Raw genomic sequence first — 7,951 nt, 5'->3', positions numbered from 1 at the left:
TGTAATCATCAAGACAGTATGGTACTGGCACAAGAATCAATGGGGCAGAATAGAGAACCCAGAAATGGACCCACAAACGTATGGCCAACTAATCTTTGACAATGCAGGAAAGAAAATCCAGTGGAATAAAGACAGTCTCTTCAGCAAGTGGTGCTGGGAAAACTGGACAGCAGCATGCAGAAAAATGAAACTGGACCACTTTCTTACACCATACACAAAAATAAACTCACAATGAATGAAAGACCTAAATGTAAGACAGGAAGCCAACAAACTCCTCGAGGAGAAAGCAGGCAAAAACCTCTTTGACCTTGGCCGCAGCAACTTCTTACTCAACACGTCTCCAGAGGCAAGGGAAACAAAAGCAAAAATGAACTATTGGGACCTCATCAAAATAAAGGCTTCTGCACAGCGAAGGAAACAATCAGAAAAACTAAAAAGCAACTGATGGAATGGGAGAAGATATTTGCAAACGACATATCAGATAAAGGGTTAGTATCCAAAATCTATAAAGAACTTATCAAAGTCAACACCCAAAAAGCAAATAATCCAGTGAAGAAATGGGCAAAAGACATGAATAGACACTTCTCTAAAGCAGACATCCAGATGGCCAACCGACACATGAAAAAATGCTCAACATCACTCCTCATCAGGGAAATACAAATCAAAACCACAAAGAAATACCACCTCACACGTGTCAGAATGGCTAACATTAACAACTCAGGCAACAACAGATGTTGGCGAGGATGCGGAGAAAGAGGATCTCTTTTGCACTGCTGGTGGAAATGCAAACTGGTGCAGCTAGTCTGGAAAACAGTATGGAGCTTCCACAAAAAATTGAAGATAGAATTACCCTATGATCCAGCAATTGCCCTAGTATATCCAAGGGATACATGTGTGCTGTTTAGAAGGGGTCCATGCACCCCAGTGTTTATAGCAGCACTATCAACAATAGCCAAAGTATGGAAAGAGCCCAGATGTCCATCACTGGATGAATTGATAAAGAAGATGTGGTGTATATATATATATATATATATATATATATATACACACACACAATGGAGTATTACTCAGCAATCAAAATGAATGAAATCTTGCCATTTGCAACTACATGGGTGGAACTAGAGGGTATTATGCTACATGAAATTAGTCAGAGAAAGACAAATATCATATGACTTCACTCATATGAGGACTTTAAGATACAAAACAGATGAACATATGGGAAGGGAAGCAAAACTAATTAAAAAAACAGGGAGGGGGACAAAACATAGGAGACTCTTAAATATGGTGAACAAACAGAGGGTTTATGGAGGGGTTATGGGAGGGGAGATAGGCTACATGGGTAAGGGGCATTAGGGAATCTATTCCTGAAATCATTGTTGCACTATATGCTAACTTGGATGTAAATTAAAAAAATAAAATAAAATAAAATGGGTCTTTTTTAGACGGCAAAAAAAAAAGAAAAGAAAAGAAAATGGTTGGCTTAGGACTGAGGGTGGAGAAGGTTGGCCAGAATGAGGAAGAACAGAACACTCTGGGTACTGGAAATGTTCTTTATTTGGATCTTGATTGTGGTTATGTGAGGTAACCATATTTGACATTGTTAATTAACCTCACTAAACTGTATACTTCAAAATGAGTGCTTTTATTATATGTAAAATGAATATATAATATACATTATATCCTAGGGGCACCTCATTGGTTTAGTTTGTAGAGCATGTGACTCTTGATCTTGGGTCATGAGTTCAACCCCCACGTTGGGCCTAGAGCTTATTTATATATATACATGTGTGTGTATACATACACACACATACACACACATATGTATTATCGTATATAATACATATGATGCCTCAATATATGATATATAAATAAATTATATATAACAAATAAATAATACATATTATCCCCGATATATAATATATATTTTACCCCAATACATAAGTAAATTATATATATTTATAATATTTATAATATTACATATTGTACCCCTATGAAGCTGATTTCAAAAGTATATGCCTTACCATGGGTTGTAGAGCTGTACATAATCTAGTTCCTGCCTCTGTCTCTAGCCTAATCTCATACCAGCTCTCCACCTAGCTCATTGTCTTCTCTTCAGCCACAAGGGGTCTCCCTTCTTCAACAAAGCATGACCTTTCCTGTGGCCAGGCTTTTGCACTTGCTGCTGCTTTAACCCAAAGTACTTGCCCCTAGCTCTTTTTATGTCTGGCTCATTCTCATTCTAAAGATCTTCCTTCAAATGTTCCTTCCTCAAAAACCTGTTCTTGCTGGTTTAATATAACCACGCCTTACCCTAACCCACTCCCCTTTTCACTTGGCTTAGTTTTCACAACCTAGTGAAGGTGTTATCTTCCAAATACGACCAGGGACGTTTGAGTGGCTCAGTTGGTTGAACATCAGACTCTTGGTTGCAGCTCGGGTCATGATCCCAGGATCATGGGATCAATTATCTCTCTCTCTCTGCCCCTCTCCCCTGCTCATGCACTGTCTCTAAAAAAGAAACAAACAAAACAGTTTTTGAGATTCTGTTAACAATAATTTTACGTTTTAATTCAAATTAGTATTCCATTGTATAAATATCCCACAATATGTTTATCCATTCACTTTGTTGATAGAAATTTGGGTCATTTCCAGTTGGGTCTACTATGAAAAAAACTGCTATAAACATTTGTGTATAAGTATTCCATGGACATCTTTTTCATTTCTCTTGCAATACTCCCACTCAGAAAAGAAGGATATCTGCAAAGTCTCATGTTACAGCCCACTCTTAATTGTTTTATTCTGAACTACCAAGCACTTCAGGTGGGGGAAGACTACTTAGCTTTAAATGGTATCAAACAAATTATAATATTTAGATATGCAAGAGCTATCCCTGATGGAAATGGTGAGAGAAGAGAGAGAAATTCATACATTTAGTACTTCTTTCTAAAAGTATGACCTCACTATTTTATTTGTTGTATGGCAGAATAAACAAGCATTTTAAATACCAGTTTGAAAGGCATATTCTATATGAATATCTACCAAAATATGGATAAATTAGAGTGTATTCATATAATGCACTATTAAACAGGATGTGCACAAGCTAGAGCTACATGCGTCAACATGGATAAGGCTTTTTAAAAAATAGTTCGACTTTTTATTGAACAGGTTACAGAAGAGGCTTGGTCAGAGAAACCAAAGCATATGTCATCATCAGACTCCTCTGATTCTTCTTTCTTTGCTTCCACTTTCTTCTCCTAGGTGGCGGCGGGGCAGCCCTGGTGGAGGGAGCAGGACCTTTTGCTGGTGCAGCATCAGCTGCTGGGGCAGGTTGACCAGCCCCTACATAGAAGATGAGGCCCCAGTGTTGATACTGGCCAGGGCCTTTGCAAGCAAGCCTGGCCAGAAAGGTTCAACATTTACACCTGCTGCCTTAATGAGGGCATTGATCTTGGCCTCTGTGACCATCACCTCATAGCCGTGCACGATGAGGGTCAAGTAGGTGCAGGTGAGCTCCGAGAGGGAGGCCATGGTGCGGGTGAGGGCTGAGCAGAATCAAGTGAGGGCCTCACCCCAGTGCGTCCTTCGCTTCCCTGGAAGGATCGAGCACCTTAACAGCAGCTGGGGAAAAAGCAACATGGGTAAATCTTATAGGGGAGTCATCTTATATTTTAGGTTCATCATATATTTAGTCATCAATGATATATATGTTGTCTACTTTTCATTAAGGGAGGGAGACATCCATAGGCCCCTAACTAAGGAGTAGCCCTGTACAGTCATGTTATATCATCCCTCCCACTGCACTCCCACACACATATTTTGGACAATAGATATATGTCTGACCCATGAGCAGCCAATCCATAATTAAAGCTAATACATACAAATTCCATGCTCAATACAATTAAAACAAACACATGCAATCTGTGCTCAATAAATTCCATGCTCAACATGAATGGAGGTAATAACAAATTCTGTCTTCAGAAGCTTCTCAGGGTAGGTATATCTAAATGGGTCCCTGAACAAGGAAGAAGAAAAGAAGCATATGGAAATATGACTGAGACTAAAAGTGAAACTTACTGACTCACATCACTAAACAAGACTATGGGAAACAAAGTATACTTCGGAATAAGATACATAACCGGGATTAAAGAGGGATATTTGTAATGATAGAAGGCTATCATGTCTCAAGAAGATATAACAAGCCTAACTGTATTCATTTAATAACAGAACATAAAAAACTGATAGAACTGAATGGAGGAGTAGATAAATCCACAAGTATAGCAGAGATCAACACCCCTCTCAATTGCTGGTAGAACAATTAATGATGAGAGCTTTAAAAACCACTATACCACAGACTCCACCAACCACCAGTAATAAGGCTTTCATACCCAGCCAAAGGGCTGGTGATCCAGTTCTGAAATCCGTTTTTAGAGTCTGTTTCCTAGGAACAGTCTCAATATTTACTCTTTTATCCATATTCCCTGGGAAAGAGATCTGAGACAGGGATTAGCTTTGCAAGACCCCACCTGTAACAGGAGTAGAAGTGGGTTGGACAGAGGGAGAAATGATCCAGGTTTGATAGAGGCCTCAGTTGATCCCATGTGGAGCTGGATGACTCTTAAGAGTTGTCTCAGGGGCACCTGGGTGGCTCAGTTGGTTAACTGTCCGACTTCAGCTCAGGTTATGACCTTGTGGGTTCATGGGTTCGAACCCCACATCGGGCTCTGTGCTGATAGCTCAGAGTCTGGAGCCTGCTTCTGCTTCTGTGTCTCCTTCTCTCTCTGCCCCTCCCCCACTCGCTCTCTGTCTCTGTCTCTCAAAAAAAAAAAAAAAAAAAAAGCTGTCTCAAATTGAGGCAAGGGGACCAGGTCTTTGTACCTACCACATCAAGCAGGCATTGGAAGGAAGCTGGAAGGAAGCATTGGACGGAAACTCCAATCAGGCAAGACAGCTCCTTTCAGCTGAGAGCAATTCCTAGACAGGGGCTTTGCTGTGAGCTAGTGGAATGGGAGCCTCAGTCCTGAAAGGGGAGTGCATCATCTCATTCATTGCAAAAGATCTGAAGCTTAGTGTTGTTAACATTTGAGATGTCTATATGATATTCAAGTGGAGATATCAAGCAGCCAGTGGGGTATAAGAGCTTGGAGCTCAAGAGAATGGTGTGGGCCAGAGACAAATTTGGGGTCAACAGCATTTAGATGACATTCTAAAACCGTAACACTAGGTGAGATGACCAGAGGTATTAGAAAATAAGTAGTTCAAAACCTGGACCTTGGAGCACTTCCAGTGAAGAAGTCTGAGAGGAAGTAGAGGAACCAGCCAAAATAATGGAGAAGGAGCAGCCATTGAGGGAAGAAGAAAGCTAAGAGTATGTGACCAGGAAGCCAAGTGCAGAAGGTGTTCCCAGGAGGAGGAAATGACCAATCGTTGCAAATGCTGTAGATAGGTCAGGGGAGAGGACTAAGATGTGCCTATTGGATTCAGACATGTGGCAGCTGGTGACCTTGACAAGGGCAGTCTGAGTAGCATAGTGGGGGGTGAAAGCCTGATTGGAGTCAGTTTATGAGAGAATGGGAAGAGAGGAACTGGAAGCATTAACAATTAGCTGATTGAAGCATTTGCTATAAAGGGAAGCAAAGAAATGGGGTGCCGCTGAAAGGGAAATGGCGTTAAGAAAGGCAAGAAAGTTTTTCTTTTTTTTTAATGTTTATTTATTTTTGAGACAGAGAAAGACAGAGCATGAATGGGGAAGGGTCAGAGAGAGAGGGAGACACAGAATCTGAAGCAGGCTCCAGGCTCTGAGCTGTCAGCACAGAGCCTGACGCGGGGGTCGAACTCATGGACCGTGAGATCATGATCTGAGCCCAAGTCGGACACTTAACCAACTGAGCCACCCAGGTGCCCCAGCAAGAAAGTTTTTCAAAGATAAGAGAAATAACAATGCATAGGATGAAAATGGCCACACAGGACAATCGATAATGTGGAAGAAGAGGGGATAATGCTGAGTGATGGCCTTGAGTAGGCGATAGGGTGTGGGACCCAGTGCACAGGTGGGGGTGTTGTTCTAGTTGGGAGAGTAGGTCCTTCAGTTGGAGGAACAGTCAGGAGACAGAATACATGGAAGTTGGTAGGAGTACGGTGAAGTTCCTTTGATTACTCCAGTTTTCTCTGTGACATAGGAAGTACCAGGATCAGCTGAGAGTGAGGACTGGGGAGATGCTGGAAATCTGAGGAGAGAAGAGTTAATGGAAGGGAATGCAGTCTGGTAGCTGGGCAGCATTAATGCCCACTTGAGGTCTGTGGTCATTAGTTTAAAGGGACAGTGATGAGCATGACTGTTTCCTCATCACAGCTATTCAGCTGTCAAATGGGGCACATCTGTAAAAATCAGCGCCTCCTTCATCGTGTTGTTGGAAGGATTTGAGGAGTCGTTTTAATACACATAACATGCTTGGACAGGGTATCACTTAATGGTTCTTAGGATCCTGTAGGGTACATTGTTATCTTGGGTACATATCTCAGTTTTGATCACAAATGAGTTGACTCATAGAACCTCAAGGTTAAAAGCCATTGAGCCCAGGGGCGCCTGGGTGGCGCAGTCGGTTAAGCATCCGACTTCAGCCAGGTCACGATCTCGCGGTCCGTGAGTTCGAGCCCCGCGTCGGGCTCTGGGCTGATGGCTCGGAGCCTGGAGCCTGTTTCTGATTCTGTGTCTCCCTCTCTCTCTGCCCCTCCCCCGTTCATGCTCTGTCTCTCTCTGTCCCAAAAATAAATTGAAAAAAGAAAAAAAAAAAAAAAAAAAAAAAAAAAAAAAAAAAAAAAAAAGCCATTGAGCCCAAACACTGAATTGATACTTGAATTGTATCCACATCGCCATTCAGCTTTTGTCTGAGCTGCTCAGGGACAGCGCATGTCTATGTAGTCATTGGACATCTGGGAAATCTGCTCTGTAGTAACTTTCACCAGTGTCTACTCATTCAGGCCACACTGAAGAAAGCATCCCTGTGTATGCTGTCTCTCTCTTCTACAAGTGGTCCTCATCAGGTTTGCCTATAGATGGGACAGCAGCCCACACAGCTGCCCTGGAAACTCAGTATGTTCCCAACCTTCCGAAACTTCCTTATAGGAATCATTAGCATTCACAGAAGAAAACATTTCTGTTTTTTAATTCCTCTCATCTCCTGCAGCCACATCCCTGTCAAAGCTTCTGACTTGGTTAGCTTGTTTATCTCCTCAGTGAAAAGTGTGTGATCTGCTTTTCTCTAGTCTAGAACAATTCTTCATTACTGTGCTCTGGAGAACTTCATAAGATCCTAGTGATTATTCCATGAAAAAATAGTTTCATGTAGTCAAATAATTTTGGAAAGCTGCAGGCATAACTAAACAGTTTTCTCATGTAAAAGTATGCTAACATGTACTATAAATTCCCAAAAGGGAGCTGTAGAAATGCTGTAGTGCATTTCCTAAACTTATTGGTTAACAAATGCATTTTGTTGTGGTTGCTTCTTTTCTGGGACTAGCATTCCATAAGACGATCTTTGGGAAATCTCATCCAGAAAGTATATCTCAAACTTAACTATTATATGACCTATAAAATATTGCCTTAGGGACGCCTGGGTGGCTCACTCGGTTAAGTGTCTGACTCTTGATTTTAGCTCAGGTCACAATCTTGCAGTTCATGAGTTTGAGCCCAGCGTCGGCTCTGTGCTGACAGCTCGGAGCCTGCTTGGGATTCTCTCTCTCCTTCTCTCTGTCCTTCCCCAGCTCACTCTCTCTCTCTCTCTCTCTCTCTCAAAATAAATAAACATTTAAAAAATAAAAGATAAAACATTGACTTAGATGACTGTATTATAAAATAACAGAAGTATGTACAATCATAAAAATAGGTGTAAACTCCACTCCTTGCACTTATAGCTCTTATATAAGCAACTATAAAACCAAATCAGTTTACAAA

At 41.4% G+C, this 7,951-nt stretch overlaps 1 pseudogene; it reads right to left on the bottom strand.

Annotated features, from left to right (window-relative positions):
- Positions 1-3,134: 3,134 nt before the first annotated feature.
- Positions 3,135-3,528, bottom strand: LOC131490800 (large ribosomal subunit protein P1-like; annotated as a pseudogene).
- Positions 3,529-7,951: the final 4,423 nt, after the last annotated feature.

Source organism: Neofelis nebulosa, chromosome 2 (genome assembly GCF_028018385.1).
Source record: "Neofelis nebulosa isolate mNeoNeb1 chromosome 2, mNeoNeb1.pri, whole genome shotgun sequence".
Classification (NCBI taxonomy): domain Eukaryota; kingdom Metazoa; phylum Chordata; class Mammalia; order Carnivora; family Felidae; genus Neofelis; species Neofelis nebulosa.
Note: the sequence above shows the minus strand (reverse complement) of the source record. Positions and strands in the feature narration are given on the sequence as shown.